Here is an 18,991-nt window from a genome sequence, read left to right on the forward strand (position 1 = left end):
ATCTATAAAGAACTGAACAAACTCAACACCCAAAGAACAAAGAATCCAATCAAGTAATGGGCAGAAGACATGAACAGACATTTCTCCAAAGAAGACATCCAAATGGCCAACAGACACATGAAAAAGTGCTCAACATCGCTAGGCATCAGGGAAATCCAAATCAAAACCTCAATGAGATAGCACCTCACACCAGTCAGAATGGCTAAAATTAACAAGTCAGGAAATGACGGATGTTGGCGGGGATGCGGAGAAAGGGGAACCCTCCTACACTGTTGGTGGGAATGCAAGCTGGTGCAGCCACTCTGGAAAACAGTATGGAGGTTCCTCAAAAAGTTGAAAATAGAGCTACCCTATGACCCAGCAATTGCACTACTGGGTATTTACCCCAAAGATACAAATGTAGGGATCCGAAGGGGTACGTGCACCCCGATGTTTATAGCAGCAATGTCCACAATAGCCAAACTGTGGAAAGAGCCAAGATGTCCATCGACAGATGAATGGATAAAGAAGAAGTGGTATATATATACAATAGAATATCATGCAGCCATCAAAAGGAATGAGATCTTGCCATTTGCAACGATGTGGATGGAACTGGAGGGTATTATGCTGAGTGAAATAAGTCAATCAGAGAAAGACATGTATCATATGACCTTACTGATATGAGGAATTCTTAATCTCAGGAAACAAACTGAGGGTTGCTGGAGTGGGGGGTGGGGTGGGAGAGATGGGGTGACTGGGTGATAGACACTGGGGAGGGTATGTGCTCTGGTAAGCGCTGTGAATTGTGCAAGACTGTTGAATCTCAGATCTGTACCTCTGAAACAAATAATGCAATATATGTTAAGAAAAAAAAAAAAGAAGATAGCAGGAGAGGAAGAATGAAGGGGGGGAAATCAGAGGGGGATATGAACCATGAGACACAATGGACTCTGAAAAACAAACTGAGGGTTCTAGAGGGGAGGGGGGCGGGAGGATGGGTCAGCCTGGTGATGTGTATTAAAGAGGGCACATTCTGCATGGAGCACTGGGTATTATGCACAAACAATGAATCATGGAACACTCTAACAAAAACTAATGATGTAATGTATGGTGATTAACATAACAATAAAAAAATTTTTTAAAAATGATTATATTTGACCATATAAATGTGAGTTTATTTCTGGGCTTTTTATTATATTCCATTGATCTATGTGCCTATTTTTGTGCCTGTACCATACTGTTTTGATCATTACAGCTTTGTGTTACAACTTGAAATCTAGAATTGTGATACCTCTGGCTTTGTTCTTTTTCAAGATTGTTTTGGCTAGCCAAATCTGAGGTTGTTTTTGTTTTTTTTTTAAGATTTTTATTTATTTATTTGACAGAGAGAGAGACAGTGAGAGAGGGAACACAATAGGAGGAGTGGGAGAGGGAGAAGCAGGCTTCCCATGGAGCAGGGAGCCTGATGTGGGGCTCAATCCCAGGACCCTGGGATCATGATCTGAGCCAAAGGCAGACGCTTAACAACTGAGCTACCCAGGCACCCCTAAATCCAAGGTTTTGAATAAAGATTTACTCTTAAGTTTTCTCTTAAGAGTTTTACAGTTTTAGCACTTATATTTACTACTTATATATTTAGGTTGTTTTATCACTTATATTTGGATTGTTTTCTGTACTCTAAATTCTATTCCACTGGTCTATATGTCCATATTTATGCCAGTAACGCAATCTTGATTATTGTAGCTTCGTAGTAGATTTTGAAATTATGAAGTATGACCCTTAATATTGTTCTTCTTTTTCAATACTGTCTTGACTTTTGAGGGCCTCTTGAAATTACACAGGAATTTGAAGATCAGCTTTCCCATTTCTGCAAAAAAAAAAAAAAAAAAGATTATTGAAATTTTGATAGGCATTGTATTGAATTTATAGCTTGTGGTATTGTTGTCATCTTGTGCCCTTGTCACAGTGAGCAATTACCTTTCTATTCCTAGTTTTCTAAGTGTTTTTCTTTCTTTTTATCATGAAAAGGTGTTGAATTATGTCAAATACTTTTCCTGCATTGATTGAGATGATCATATAATCTTTCTCTTTGTTATATTAACGTAATATATATTACACTGGTTGATTTTCCTATATTGAAATACCTTTGCATTCCTGGGATAAATCCCACTTGGTCTTTTTCAATATGCTATTGGATTCAGTTCATTAGTCAGTATATTTGGGGAACTATATTTGATTTTGGCATCTATATTCATAAGAATCATTGGTCTGCAGTTTCTATTTTGTTAATATCTTTGGCTTTGGTATTAGAATAATGTTGGCCTCATAGAACAAGTTAGGAAGTATTCCTTTCTCTTCTAGTTTTTGGAACAGTTTGAGAACGACTGGTGTTAATTCTTTAAATGTTTTGTAGAATTCATCAGTGAAGCCATCTAATACTATGCTTTTCTTTGTTGGAAAGTCTAATTACTCATTCAATCTCTTGTTATTGGTAGGTTCATATTTTCTATTTCTTTCCTCTTGAGTCAGTTTTTGTAATTGTACATTTCTATCCATTATTCCTGTCCATTATTGAAAGTGGGATGTGGAGTCTCCAACTAATATTGTAGAATTATTTCTGCCTTAAATTCTGCTCTTTTGTTTTACATATTTTGAGGCTCTATTGTTTAATGCATATATGTTCATAGTTATGATGTCTTCTTGATGATTTGACCTTTATCTTACTAGATAATATCCTTATTTGTCACTTGCAACAATTTTTGACTTTCAAGTCTATTTAGTCTGATATTAGCATAGCCATCCAGCTTTCTTTTGGGTTCTATTTGTATGGAACATAGTTATCTCAAGCACAAGGGATGATTTTTTTCAATCCATTTTGCCAATCTTTTTTAATTGATTGGTTTAATCTATTTACACTTAAAGTGATTCCAGATAAAGACTTACTTCTGCCATTTTGCTATTTGTATTCTATACGTCTCATATGTTTTTTGTGACTCAAATCCTCCAACAGTGCCTTTTTTCATCCTAATTTTTTTAGTGTAACCTTTGATTCTCTCCTCATTTCCTCTTTTTGCATATTTTTTAGTACATGGTTACCTTGGAGATTACAACTAACATCTAGAAGCAAGTCACTACAACATATATTTAAGATAAATCCCTCCTTTTGGAAATATTGTTCTTTTTTGGCTTTCATGACACATTGCCTTTGGATCCATTTACTTTCATTCTTCTAAGGCAATTATTTCTTTTTTTTTTTTTTTTTTTTTTTTTTTTTTTTTTAAAGATTTTATTTATTTATTTGAGAGAGAGAGAATGAGAGAGAGGGGGGAGGGTCAGAGGGAGAAACAGACTCCCTGCCGAGCAGGGAGCCCGCTAAGGCAATTATTTCTTAATTGGACATTTCATTCATAGTAATACATTATCAATTAGGAATTAAGTTAGACATTAAAAGAGATCTGTCTCCAATGACTTAAATGCACAAGGGTTTACATCTATATTTTTCTTATGTAATGAGAAGTCTAACAAGGATTGAAAATGTTTGCTGGCATGATTCAGTGATTCAAAGATATCAGAATCAAAGGTTCTGCTCTTTCGGTCTTTCCCTCATGGTCCAAGAGGCTTCCTATAGTTCCAGTCATAATATATTTATTCCACAAAAGGAAAAGGAGAAAAAGGCTAATTAAAAATAATTCTAAATACCTGAATTAGCCCTCTTAAAGAAATTTCATAAGTTACACCCAATAGCTTCCTTTACAGATCATTTGTCATCCATATCTATAAGAGAGATTTGGAAATGTAGTTTTTCTTTTAATTGAGAACATTGCCACCCCTAAAAATCCAGGATTTCTGTTGCTAAAAAACAAGGGGGAGAATGGATATAAGCAAGGCAACTGGCTTATAATTATTTGTTAACATTTATACAACAGGTATTATGTGCCAGATGTTGTTCTAAATGCCTTATATATATTAGCCCATTTAGTCATCACAGCAATCCTGGAGGATAAGTTCTTTTATTATCTCCATTGTACAGATGAGAAAACTGATTCAACAACAGGATGGTAACTTTCTTAATGCCTCAGACTTAAATATTAGAGCCAGAATTACAACCTGGTTATCCTCCAGATCTCATTTTTTAAGCCCCTCTGCTATATTGTTCTGCATTAAAGAGAAAGTGAATTCAAAATGTATACACACATATTTTTTCCTTTTCCTTTCATAATCATCTGTTAATGTTTAGATGCCACCTAAGTTCAATATGATTAAAACTAGCCTTTATAGCTGGTTCCTTAACTGGCTTCCTACATCTGCAGCTTCCATTGCTATTTTCCTTTATTATCAAGGATTGCTGCTCATAATGCCTGCAAGCAACAGAAAACCCATTTTAATGGAAAAATGTGCAGGAAGTTGTGGTTCATTAGTTCTTCATTAGCTCTCTCATTTACAGTTTATCTCTAATGTCTATCCTAGGTTTTGATCACTGCAATGGCTTCCCACTGGGTACCCTCACCTCCATAATACATACAGATTAATTGGTGAGCTGTGGGAAGACATTGAATGCCAGTCTGAAAGTGAAAGTCTTCAACTTTCTTAACATATTTTGCAAATCCATCACATGAAATGTCTCTTTATGTCCAGTCAAAATTCCTTGGGTTGAAATTTAATGTTCTCAACTAGGCTCAACATCTTTACAACTTTATTTTCATGTACTTCTCTATCTCCAATATGTCTCTATCTCTAATATGTTCACAGTCACCTAACCATTCCTAGCAAAAGCAAAAAGGTAGAAAGGAGTAATACATCCTCCTCTGACAACTTCCCCTTCTTACCAAGTTATTTACTGACCCTCCCAGGTCTTACCACTTCAGCTCATGGCAAAATAAATAACTGTGACAGAAATAACTAGAGATATTTGCAAATGTCTTATCAGATAAAGGGCTAGTATCTAAAAATCTATAAAGAACTTATCAAACTCAACACCCAAAGAACAAATAATCCAATCAAGAAATGGGCAGAAAGGGTGCCTGGATGGCTCAGTTGGTTAAGCATCTGCCTTCGGTTCAGGTCATGATCTCTGGGTCCTGGGATCAAGTACCATGTTGGGCTCCCTGCTCAGCAGGGAGTCTGCTTCTCCCTCTCCCTCTGCCCCTCCACCCTGCTCATGCTCTGTCTCTCTCTCTCTCAAATAAAATTTTTAAAAGAAAAAAAAAAAAGAAATGGGCAGAAGACATGAGCAGACATTTCTCCAAAGAAGACATACATATGGCCAACAGACACATGAAAAAATGCTCAATATCACTTGGCATCAGGGAAATACAAATCAAAACCACAATGAGTACCTCCTCTACTGATCAGAATGGCTAAAATTAACAAGTCAGGAAATGACAGATGTTGCTGAGGATGCAGAGAAAGGGAAACTCTCTTATGCTGTTGGTGGGAATGCAAGCTGGTGCAGCCACTCTGGAAAACAGTATGGAGGTTCCTCAAAAAGCTGAAAAAAGAGTTACCCTACAACCCAGCGATTTCACTACTAGGTATTTACCTCAAAGATACAAATGTAGTGATCTGAAGGGGCACCTGTACCCCAATGTTTATAGCAGCAATGATAGCCAAACTATGGAAAGAGCACAGGTGGCCATCTACAGATGAATGGATAAAGAAGATATACCACATCTTCTATATACACACACACACAATGGGATACTATTCAGCCATTAAAAATGAAATCTTGCCATTTGCAATGACGTGGCTAGAACTAGAGGGTGTTATGCTAAGCGAAATAAGTCGATCAGAGAAAGACAATTATCATATGATCTGAGTCATGTGTGGAATTTAAGAAACAAAATAGAGGATCACAGGGGAAGAGAGGGAAAAATAAAACAAGGCGGAATCAGAGAGGGAGACAAACCGTAAGAGACTCTTAATCATAAGAAACAAACTGAGGGTTGCTGGAGGGGAGGGATGGGGTATGGGGTAACTGCGTGATGGACATTAAGGAGGGCATGTGATGTATTGAGCACTGGGTATTATATAAGACTGATGAATCACTGAACTCTATCTCTGAAACTAATAATATACTATATGTTAATTAATTGAATTTAAATTAAAAAAAAGAAAAAACTAGAAAATCAGAAAACAGTCATTTGATGCTTTTGAAAAAGTTATTTATTTATTTATTTATTTTATTTTATTTTTTTTTAAAGATTTTATTTATTTATTTTGACAGAAAGAGAGACACAGCGAGAGAGGGAACACAAGCAGGGGGAGTGGGAGAGGGAGAAGCAGGCTTCCCGTGGAGCAGGGAGCCCGATGCGGGGCTTGATCCCAGGACCCTGGGATCATGACCTGAGCCGAAGGCAGACGCTTAACGACTGAGCTACCCAGGCGCCCCGAAAAAGTTTTTAATAATAAAAAGTAAAATGAATTTTTTCACAATAAGGGAGCTTTTACTTTCTCTATATCCTAAGAAATACCAGTTTCATTAAGTACTACATGTATAGATATTGTTTAAATTTAAAACAAACTGTTTCAATTGTCTACTGCTGCATATGATTACTTATTTGCTTATAATTCTGTAACTTGAGCAGTACTTGGCAGTGACAGCTCTTCTTGGTGCCATGTAATTTTGATAAGGGCAGCTCAGCTAAGGCTTAACTCACATGATTCCAACTGCCTGGAAGGGCCTGGGCTGGCCATCCCTCTTTTTCTTTTTTCTCTTTCTTTTCTTTTCTTTCCTTTTCTTTCTTTCTTTTTTATTTTTAGAGAGAGTGTGTGCATGTGCCCTTAGAGGGAGAAGGGCAAAGGGAGAGGGAGAGAGAATCTTAAGCAGGCTCCACACTCCGCATAGAGCCTGATGCAGGTCTCAATCTCACAATCCTGAGATCATGACCTGTGTGAAACCATGAGTTGGGCACTTAACCGACTGAGCCACCCAAGCACCCTATCCCTCTTTTTCTCTGTTTATAATCTCTTTTCCTCCAATGCCTCTCTCTTTTCATGTGGTTTCTCTTTCTTGCAGTGTATTTGACTTTTTTTTTAATATCATTGCTGGCATCCAAGAATGTAAAAACGAATACTGCAAAGCTTCTTAAGACCTATGCCCATAAAATCATACCAAAGAATTTCTGCCACATTTGGCTGATCAAAGCAAGGCAAAGAGCCAACCTAAATTCAAGGGAAAAAAGAGGCTCCTCTTTTACCGGGATGGGAGTAATCACTGATAGCGTACTTTACAGACAATCTACCACACAAGGTTTTGCTCTTGTTTTACCTCAGTAAGATGTAACAAAAGTGTTTCCCAATAAAAGAATGGTGTGAAAACCATCATCATTTTTTTTTCTATAGCTTCATAGCAGTTTGACTACAAATGTACATCCCACTCTGTGTTTCTTAAAATTCCACATATGTGAAACTTTAGTGAACAATAAATCAGGTATAAAGGATTCCTTCATGAGTTATGGTTTGAACATGGCCCCTAAAATTATGTGTCCAAGCCCTAACCCCAGAATCCATGTATGTGACCTTTTTTGGAAAAAGAGTCTTTGTAAATGTAATTAGGTAAAGGATGAGGTTATCCTGGATTAACTGGATGAGGTGGGCCTTAAATCTAATGACAAGTGTACTTGTAAGAAGAGAAGACTCGGGAACACAGGGAGAAGAATGCCATGTGAAGACAGAAGCAGAGATTGGAGTTATGTTTCTACAAGCCGAGGAATGCCTGGAGCCTCCAGAAGCTAATGAGACTCACAAGGATTCACCCTTAAAGCCTTGAGAGGTAGGATGGCCCTGCTGACAATAATATTGATTTCAGACTTTTGGCCTTCATAACTGTGAGAGAATAAATTTACATTGTTTTAAGCCAACCAGTTTGTGGTAATTCGTTATGGCAACCCTAAGAAACTACTACATAGTTCTTTATCAAACTCTTACTGAAAATACTTTACAATATACTATTTTAAAAATTTCCACTTCTAGTTCATCTGATTTCAGATGATCTTCACGTTGCAGAAAAGAATGAAAGGCTGAAAAAAGTTTCGTTTACTTCAAACTTAATAAGAGCTCTCTTAACAAAATTTAAACATTAATTCCTGAATTGTGCAGATTTCCCTCATTGGTTTTGTATCTATAGATATAGCGTCTAAATTATCTCATCATTTATATTGGCTGGATGCTTACACTGATCCATCCAGACCCTCACAACACCTTTCTCTGACCCATACAGCATCTCTGTGGTCTCTAATATTTATGGCAAGAAATTAAAAGTAAAATATTTAATCATTATCATGGCTTATTTCAGTGGCCCTCAAAGAATGGCCTCTTACAAGCAGCAGCAGCATCACTTGGGAACTTGTTGGAAATGCAACTTCTTGAATCTGTACCCCTGCCCTACTGGGCCAAAAACACAGCAATTTGCATTTGAATAAGCCTTCAAGGCAATTCTAATACCACTAATATTTGAAACTGCTGGGGATTCTGCTACTTGCTAAGTATGCCTATTATTCCAATTATGCTTTCTGGAACTGGGGAAATAACCAGAGGATGAATTCCGGGACCTACTTGGACCCACTATGAGAGAGACTTGAGCTCAAACTCCATTGATCATCTTGATCTCCACAAGCCCCTGCTCTCACTGGTGGACCACAGTGACATTCTGAATCTCCTTGAATTGATATCAGTTCTAGAGGCAGTGTCCAGTAATCTTACAAAAATCTAATTATTTCCTTTTTTTTCAATGCAGTCAACCCAGTACATGATGTCGTATCGGGGTCGTATCCCTGCCGCTGGCTGACTGAGCTCTCAGCAGTGGCTGAAGCCAGGTCAGCCTTGGAAAGTGGAAGTCAATGTCGCTTCCAGGGATGATAGACTTCAAATTTTGAGTTATTACTATCTAGTAACTAATAAAAATTTTAATTTGTTTCTATCTGAACATAGGTTTCTCCCAATTGATACCTTCTTCAGATTTCCTTCCCTTTTTAACCTGCCTCATGCAGCAAGTGTTTTTACTAAGATGGCTGCTGTCCAACATCTGGATCTGAAAGGAAACTACAAGAATCCATCAAAACACATTTGCCTGATTCCTGTGGGTTTCTGGGTGGGGAACGAGTTTAAACTCTCTGTGAACCTAATGAGGATAAAATAAGCAAGGACAGAAGAATGAAACATTAGGTTGGGACTGCAGAAAACCAACAGAAAAACCGTTAGGCTGTGTCTGTCTATGACAGCCATACTGCTGGGTCCAAAGAAACTGGTGTGCTCCACATCCTATCTTGCACTGCAAATACAGGTATTCATAATGTCATAAACATCCTGTAAGCATCATTGAAATCTTTCTCTTTGCCTCTTTGGATGGAAAGAGCAACATAATTAACAGACCCGATCCCATTCACGGGGTGAGTCTACAAAAATAAACTCTCTCTCTCCTTCTCAATCCAGACTCACGATTTAAGGAATGAGGCATGGGGCAGAATTTAACGGCAGAATTTAACAGAAGCTAGACTTAGAAGTGATGCATAGAAGTGTGATGAATTTACCAAAAAAGTTCCAGAATCTACTACCAATTATGTGAATTATGGAATTTTGTTATTCTTTCCACACTAGATTTTCAGTCTAGTTGCTCTGCTTCTAAGAACATGTATATAGGAATCATATATCTGAAGAAATGGGAAATTGGAAATAGAGAAACTCATTTCTAAGCACTTGGTAAAATATTTATCTAGTCCCTTCCAAAGGTTAAAAGTTAATTGATGTTTTGTAATATGTGATAATAAGCTCCAAGTCCACAGCAAAGAAACTCTTCATATTTTTTATGTCATCTCTTTATGCAGCAATTTTATGAACCACATTTCATTGAAACTATGATGCTATCAATTATAAAATGCATCATTGTTTTATACACCATTAGAAAGAAAAAAGTTGCCAATTATATCATAGGTTTTTAATTTTACATTCATTGAAAGAGCTCTTTGGGACATATTTAGACCTAGATTTCTATCATATATAACTCTCATGCTTACATCGTAAGAAAAATGTTACCAAAATATGTTGCTTACCATTCCTAAAGCTTCTTCCCCTACAGAGTCCAACTCTTCCGAATTAGAGGTGTTGATGCCCATGTTTTCTTCTGTACCATCTTGGGGGCATCAGGAGATTGCTGCTACATCACATACTAAGAACAGGGTCTACTCTTGGGTCCAGGCTTTTCTACCAGACTACTGACATCTGCTTTTCAAGCATTAGATGCTGACATTAAAAAGTCTACCAGAAGGAATCAGTGGAAGGTTTTCAAACAATTAGGGCTCACATTATTTTTTAAATGAGCAATTAATATTTGTTGGCTAAGGTGTTCAGAGCTGCAGCTGTTTAGTCATGCCATCAGACATAGCAACAAAGTCATTGTACTTATTATTGAGATTTTTCCTTTTGCTTTCCCAGTGCATGTCCACAAAATTAAATAAAAAGTAGCATGTTTGATCAGTAAGGAAGGACCTCTAACCCATCAATTTCATACTTGATAGGTACCCCACTTCACTGTCCCACCCACAAACCCTAGAGGAGTCTCTTTCTGGTCAGAGAAATACCTTTCTTGTTTCATGTTCCTTTGAGGGAGGGATTCTATTCTGTCTGTTTTTTTCTCTCCTTCCACCCGGCTTTTGACTAGTAGTGTATTTGTATAACTGACATGACCAGGTGAATTGCTATGCCCAAGTTCACCCATGTGTAGGCAATGACAATGATTTCGCAGCTGCATCCTGGTCCTCAGTAACTATAAGTGATAAGATGTCATCGGCTAGGTGGCTGGCATAGCTCAGGGCTACCAATTTTAGATATTAAATGTCAAAATGTGGGGAAAAGTGTGACTTTTAGAATATGTGAAAAAAAGTAATTGCTTGATTTTAGATTTTCTCAAGGGCAGTGATCACGACTTATGCACCTCTGTATCTCTGGCACCTAATGGTGATGTGTATATTATTCAGAGATCAGTAATTATGTTTGTTGAATGAATAAAGTGTTCACCCATGGCCAGAAAAATGCTGATAATGCATATCAACAAAGCATGAACCCTGCTTTTGCTTTCCTAATGATAGAAAATAACAAGTATTTAAGTCAGATTTTTCCTTAAATAAGAATATTTCTTTCCTATAGCAGTCATGTATTAAAAGTAGAGCTTTTTTTTTTTTTTAAAGATTTTATTTGGCAGAGAAAGACACAGCAAGAGAGGGAACACAAGCAGGGGGAGTGGAAGAGAGAGAAGCAGATTCCCCACTGAGGACGGAGCCTGATGTGGGGCTTGATCCCAGGACCCTGGGATCATGACCTGAGCCTAAGGCAGACGCTTAACGACTGAGCCACCCAGGTGCCCCTTAAAAGTAGAGCTTTATATGTGTCATAAATACTATCCTCAAAATAAGTGGTGAAAGCACCTTTATGAGAAGGAGCCCCTTCTTATTACAGTGTCCCTCCGGCACTCTCCTGACAAGGCCTAACACTGTCCAGCTGGCAAGGAGAAATGTTTACAGGGTCCAGCCCAGTATCACAAAGCAGGGCAAGTGGGAGTAGATTTGGAGCTGGCATAGCATAAAATTATATTTTATTAACATATAAAAACAATCTGGCTAAATATAATTTGTCAAAACATCTCATATATCCTGTGAACTTTCAAGCAAGTTGGAAAGAGGCAAATTTCTGCAGATGTTTTGTCACTGTTAATATGGGAAGAAAATCCACGTATAACAATGTACTTTTGCAAAACTATTAGCCACAAGGATGGCTCTCCAGGTCTCTTACGTGGACGTTCAATAGTTCCTTTTACTTTCATTCGTAGTGAATCGGTCATCTTTATATTCAAATAAACCAATATTTGTCACTGAGTGTAGGGAGAAGTAGTTAAAGTTGACCAAAACTTCCTGCCTCAAATCATTTATCTCATTATTCAACCTTCTGTGAGATTTTAACTTATTCAAATTGCTATTTTTGAAGGAAACATTCTCAATTAGTGTAATCATTCAGGATGAAGTAAGAAGGTAAAACTACACCAGTGATTACTGTGGGCAGGGCAATTTTAACATAAAAACATAGTAACAGGGGATTAACTACGAAGATGAACAAAGAGAACTCTAAGAAATAAGCAGTGTAAGGAACAGCCACCACTCTTGGGCTATGGGAAACAACTCAAGAAACAAACTCAAAAGAGCATCCCACCCCGCCCCCAGGCACTGACTAGATTTGCCAAGAAGCCACCCACTGGGGTCCAGCACACCACTGATAGAGAAGCTGCCCAAGTCCAGGAAGTGTCCTTGATGAGGAGGCCACCCTCAGCAGCTATACCTCTGGATCAAGAAGGAAACCATCAGTATAAGGAGAAGAAGCCCCTTACAGAAGGACCCCTTTTACAGTGTCCCTCCAGCACTCTCCTGACAAGGCCTAACATTGTGCCAAAGGGCTAGGAGAAATGTTTACAGGGCGCAGCCCCAGTATCACCAAGCAGGTCAAGAAGGATGGATTTGGAACTGAAAGACAATAAATTGACAACTGGCATAATTAGCTTGCCTTTTTTGTTCTTCTACACATGTTACAAAAACTCTAACTTTAGAGCCATTCAATACCCAGTACATAAAGACTGGTGGAGAAGGGGAGAAATTACAGCTTTATAGATCATGGTTACTGCAAATCTATAGTATCTAATTTCACCTGGGCCTTAGTTGTCCAGCAATGCGGTCATGTTCATGACCATCCCATCTTTTCCCCATTCCCTGAAAATAGCCATTTTAAAATTATTTCCTCGTGTCTCTACTCTTCAGCCTTGCTCATTGTTTTTAATAAATGATTTTGTTGCTTATTTTAAAGAGAATTAAAGAAACTTCAGAACAAAACTCACTCATCTTTGTATGCTTACTATAAACAGGTGCATCTATTGGAAACCTTGCTCCTACCCTCCTGTCATAGAGAAACAAGTGTATTCTTCCTTTATAATGCTTTTTCTACCACCTAATTCTCTAGACCCCACCCCCTCCCATACCTCTATGCACTAGGTTTTATCATTTTTTTTACTTTCCCTTTACTGAAGTATTTCTAATATTGTGGTCTTTCCAATCCACACCTCACATTCACCTGGCATAGTTAGTTAAAAACAGATTCCAGTGCTCCACCTCAAACTCACTAAATCAGCAACTCTATGAGGCAGAACTCAGAAATCTCTTTTATCTGAGTGTCCCTGGCAATATATTTGCACATGCTAAATTTTGAGAACCAGTGCTATACTATCGTTTTCTTTTTTTGTTTGCATGCATGCTTACTACTTCTCACTCATTAAAAATACCCCCCGGCTCTTCCCTCCCCTGATTTTTATTTTTTCTTTCGCTTCCCTTTCACAACAAAGTTCCTTTAAAAGTACTGTTCATAGTGGCTTGCAGAGTAGACTAAGAATCATTGTCCAGCCTTCACTTCTGAGATGCTAGAAATATCCTCCCAGGTCATCATGACATTTTTGTGATAAATTCAAAAGATTTTTTTATACTTTCAACTGTTCTGTAACTAGATTTCTGCAGTGTTTGACACTGATCTTTCCTTTACATTGGCCTTTATTTTTATTTTCTTAATTTCTTCCTACTTCTTTATCTTATGCCTTTATCCTATGCCTAAGCTCTGACTTATCTGCATATCTCTTAAATATTGATAGATCTATGGTTCTGCATCTGACAGTTTCCTTCTCTTCCTACACACTTCCTAAGTAACCTCTTGATTATGTTGATTATCTGTATCTACCACTTACATAATAATGTCAGCTAAGATCTCTTTCCTAAACTTCATATCCCTGTTAAATTCAACAAAATCCTGGATAGCTTTACCTAGATGTTCCATTCTAAACTCAGTGAGTTTCAGTTTTAGGCCTGGCTTTCTTCATTCAAGCCCCAATGTTTCTTCCTCCACCTTTGTGAATAATACTATAATCCCTCCAGATGTTAGAGCAATCATCCCTCAGCTCAAGTCCAATAGTCACACAAGCTATGAAATAGCTCTCTTTTAACTAATTTTTTTTGCATTGCCACAATTTTATTTTGGACTACATCATGTGTGTTATGCAGAAGCCTACTGCATTTTTTGGCCCCCCACAAGCTTGCTCCTCTTCTAATATATTTTCCAGGGGTGCCTGGGTGGCTCAGTCGTTAAGCATCTGCCTTCGGCTCAGGTCATGATCCCAGGGTCCTGGGATCGAGCCCCGCATCGGGCTCACTGCTCCACAGGAAGCCTGCTTCTCCCTCTCCCACTCCCCCTGCTTGTGTTCCCTCTCTCGCCATGTCTCTCTCTGTCAAATAAATAAAATAAAATAAAAATATATACTCTCCATATTGTCAACCGTTTTTTCTAAGTATCAAATGTGATTATGTCACATCCCTGCTTAAAAACTGTTTCCATATACTGTACCAACAAGAAATACAAGATAAAATTTTGCAAAACATACAATTTGAAATATAATTAAAAATACCAAATACCTAAAAATAAATAGTCTGAATGATATGTAGTATCTCTATAGAGACAAATATTATTTAGAGAAAAACAGATAAGACCTAAAGAAATGGAAGTATATGGATAGGAAAGTTCAATACTTTATAAACTTGTCATCTCTCCCAGAATCAATCCATACATTCATACAAACCCAATCAATACCCCAGGGTTGTTCTGTAAAATTTTACAAGCTGTTTCTAAAATTTATGAAAATGCAAAGATTCAAAAATAGTCAAAACAGTCTTAAAAAACATGTTGAGATAATTTTTTCTACTTTTATTCAAAACTTGTAAAACTAGAACAAGACAGTGGAATGTTAGTTGAAGAACAGATAGGTACACAAATATTGTTTGGTAAATAAAACCATTTTCACTCTCATCATTGATATTGATAAGTTCTGCCTTTCTCTTCTTTTTTTCTTGATTACTCTTGCCAAAGCATATCAACTTTGTTAGTCTTTTTAAAGAACATACTTTTGGTTTATTTATTTCCTATTTTCTAGTTTACATTTATTTTCTAATTAATTAAAAGTGAGTTTAACTTGTTGTTCATTTTGTATATTCTTGAAATAGATACTGAGATAGCTTGTTGTCAGCCTTCTTTTCTAATTTATGTATTTAAAGTTAAATATTGTCCTCTAAACTCAGCTTTATCTATATTTCACAAATTTTGTTATTTTCATTAACATTTAGTTCCAAATATTGTCCAGTCTCCTTCTGATTTCTTCTTTTACTCAAGATTATTTAGAAATATGTTATTAAATTTCTAAATATTTGGGTAACTATATATTCTATAGTGACCTTTTATTATTGATTCCTAGAGTACCTAAAGTGTGGTAAGGGAACATCCTCTGAATGATTTAAATCCTTTGTAATTTGTTGGAAATTGTTTTATGGCGCAGCACATGACCAATTTTGGCAATTGTTCCATATGCCCTGAAAAGAATGTGCATACTGTCATTGCTGGGTGCAGTTTTCTGCATATGTCAATTAGTCATTATGGTTAATCATGTTTTCAGATATTTATATGCTCACTAATTTTTTTAAGGTTGGTCTATCAGCTACTGAGAGAGGCATGTTTAAGTTCACCACTTGTACCTGTAAATTTGTCTTTTCTCCTTTAAATTATGCCAATTTTTGTTCTAAAGTGATTAGGTACCAGATACATACAAATTTTGAAGTGCTTTCTTTCTGGTAGATTTACGCATTTAGCAAAATCAAATGTCTCTTGTTGACTCTATAATATTTTTGGCCCTAAAGTCCACTTTATCTGATATTAGTAGAGCTATATACATAGAATACCTTTTTCTAACCTGCTGCAATCTTTTTATATCCTTTCATTTAAAACTTGTATCTTTTAAGTAGCATATAGTTTTGTGTTGTTTTCTTATTCAGTCTGAAAATCTGTTTTTTAATTTGAATATTTAGTACATTCATAATGCAATTATTGATAATATTGCTTTTATATCTACCATTTGTTTTCTATTTATGCAATTTGTTTTATGTTCCACTGATCAAGTATTTTATTATTCTAATTTTCCCTCTATTAATTTGTAAGATATGTAAATACATGAATATATGTATATATTTTATGTAGCTTGCTATATCTAAATATATTTACATATAGATATATAGTTATACATTTACAGAAAGAGAGGTACAATTACATTATATATTTATATCTATATATCTCTATTTATCTATATATATAGTATATATATGTATATGTACATACAGTTACCCTAGAAATTACAATATGCATCCTTCAAAACCTTAACTTATTATCATCTAATACTTTTTACTCTACTTAACAATTGTGAGAAAAGTTATGATTTTTTAAACTTCTTTTAACACCCTCTGACATTTTGTTATTATGCATTTCTCTATATGTAAAAATCCCAAAATATTACTATTTAATTTTTATTATAAATATTATTTTATATTTATACATGCATTTTCCAATACCAGTCATATTTTCCTTCTCGCATTTTTGGTTTTTTGTCAGGGATCATTTTACTTCTGTCTGAAGAATCCCCTGTAGTGTTTACTGTAATATTTACTGATGGTAAATCCTGCTTTTGTCCATTTGAAAACTCTTTATTTCATTTGCAATTATTTTTTTTCCCCTTTGGTAGGTACATTTTTAATTTTTTTAAAGTATATTTTCATTTAGTAGGAATTTCTACAACAGTTTCTTTCATCATTAAATATGTCATTACATTGTCTTCTGGCTTCCATCATTTCTGTTAAGGAATCAGCTGTCCATCATATTGTTACTGTTTAAAAAGTAATGTATCTTTTTTCTTTGCCTACTCCTGATAGTTTCATTTTCAGCAGTTTGACTCTGATGTGTCAAAGTGTGGCTCTCACTGTATTTACCTTGCTTGGACTTTATACACTTCTTGAATATATTACTTACTATCTTTGGTCAGATTTATAAAATTCTTGAAAGATTATCTTTTGAAATATAACTTCTTCCCTAACCTTTATTTTTCCCTCCTGGATCTCCAATTTCTCATATGATAGACCTTCACCGAAACATCTTTTAAGAGATGTGTTTCCAGGAGAAGTAAATGCAACCTAAAGGAAGAACTTCAAAGCAAGAATCAGTGGTAAATAAAGGAACTGACAAACATTGGAGTAAATATAAAGAAGAATTTATTATATAGAATATTATTATAATTATTATTTACAACCTATTTGAAGAGTATAAAAATAAGTCAAAATTAAAATAAGGAAATGTTAGATCTGGAGAATGTGGCATTTAAGTGTTCTAAGAATTTGTGCTTTTCGAGTGAGGGATAAAAATATTGATTAACATTCAACCTTTCAAAGTAACGTGTGTGTGTTTAAAATGTAAGACTGTTTAAGAAGAGAAATATAACAAAAGCTTTAAAAGTATTATTGGGTTGTTAAATAAGACAATCTACTAAAAGCTTGGAAGGAGGGAAAAATGGTGCACAGAGTAAAAACAGATAAAAAAATCACAAAATAAGATGGCAAAAATAAATGATGAATACGCCAGTTTAATTGAATTTGACAGTTAAATAAAAACTAAGGTTGGATTAAATAAAATGAAGCAACATTTTATTTAAAAGAGGCACATTTAAAATATGAGTATGCAGAAAGATTATAAGTAAATGGATGGTGAAATATATACCACACATTCAGTAATCAAAAAACATTCAACTGCAGGAGTCAGAAAAATTTTTCTGTAAAGAGCCAGATAAGAAATATTTTTGGCTGTATGTCACAACTACTGAACTTTGTGATTGTAGTAAGAAAGCAATCATAGACATTATGTAAACAAATAAGCATACATGTGTTCTAATAAAACTTTATTTACAAAAACATGTGGCAGGCCATATTTGGCCCATGGGCTATAGTTTGCTGACCTTTGGTCTATTGAAAGGTCATCATCATGGGCCTCATAGATATATGAAGGAATATTTTAAGATACAAAGAAATAAATGAAAATATCATGGTTTTATAAGAAAAATCAATCTCAGAAGCTGGAATAGGCATTCAGTAAAAACAGAGGAAAGGGAACTGGACAAAAATGGTAGATAGCCTGAGTTTTTACTCCCTTACCCATCATTAATGCATCATTTCTTTCCTTATCCCTCACTCCCACCTCATACAAGTTCTAGACAAAGTAAAAATTCGGACAAAGGCGTAATCTAGTGATTTCAGATAGCAGAGTTTATAAGGATAGAATCCCCAAAAAGCAGAGGATGGAATATAAGTGATCTTAGAGTTAACAGTTCTGGGGCAGCGCTTATGCAGCCACTTTCATATCACAGCTTGTAATAAAAGAGGTTCCCGAAACTAACTGACTCACTAACATTCATGGATAATTATTTAGGAAAAGATTAGAGGACACCAATACCATTTATACTGAGCATTATAATAATAAACTATAAACAGCATGTAAGTTACTTACGGCCTCTTAATCATAATTCTCACCACTAGGTGGCACTCATCCAAAGCTGTATTTACCCAGGAAGATGACTTGGAGGTTGCAAACTGACATGGCCTGACTCTGGCCCACAAATGTGTTTTGACTGGCCCATGATGTTTTCAAAAATTTGTATTACTGGTCTATGTTTAAGATGAGAGAATTCCACATTCTAAAACTATGTCTCTTGCTTCTCCACCTGCCAACAGCCAGCTCTCTACCAGGTGCTTGCAGAATAGACTAAGAATCATGAGGTCTGCTTATTTTTCTCATCTTGTCTGCTTTAATCATTTATAGTCCCATCTGGCCCCTATAGCTGTTTAACTGTGTGATCTTTACATTACAGTTGCACTAGAAAGTCTCAAGCAATGGCTGTTTACTCAACAAAACAAAGCAAAACCTAAGAAAAATATAATTTAATACTGAAATGTATTTCAGAAATATAGATGTAAAGTTAAAAGAGAAGAAATAAGAGAAGAAATAAGGGCACCTGGGTGACTCAGTCGGTTAAGCGTCTGCCTTTGGCTCAGGTCATGATCCCAGGGTCCTGGGATCG

General features: G+C 36.0%; 1 long non-coding RNA gene across 2 annotated transcripts in view; it reads right to left on the bottom strand.

Moving 5' to 3' along the window:
- Positions 1-1,500: 1,500 nt before the first annotated feature.
- LOC116631161 overlaps positions 1,501-18,991 on the bottom strand; it is a 71,668-nt gene continuing 54,177 nt past the window's right edge. For both annotated transcript variants that reach the window (XR_004299109.1, XR_004299108.1), the window contains one exon: positions 1,501-1,846. This is a non-coding gene — a long non-coding RNA (uncharacterized LOC116631161). The remainder of the gene's footprint in view (positions 1,847-18,991) is intronic.

Source organism: Phoca vitulina, unplaced genomic scaffold, assembly GCF_004348235.1.
Source record: "Phoca vitulina isolate PV1807 unplaced genomic scaffold, GSC_HSeal_1.0 scaffold4, whole genome shotgun sequence".
Lineage (NCBI taxonomy): Eukaryota > Metazoa > Chordata > Mammalia > Carnivora > Phocidae > Phoca > Phoca vitulina.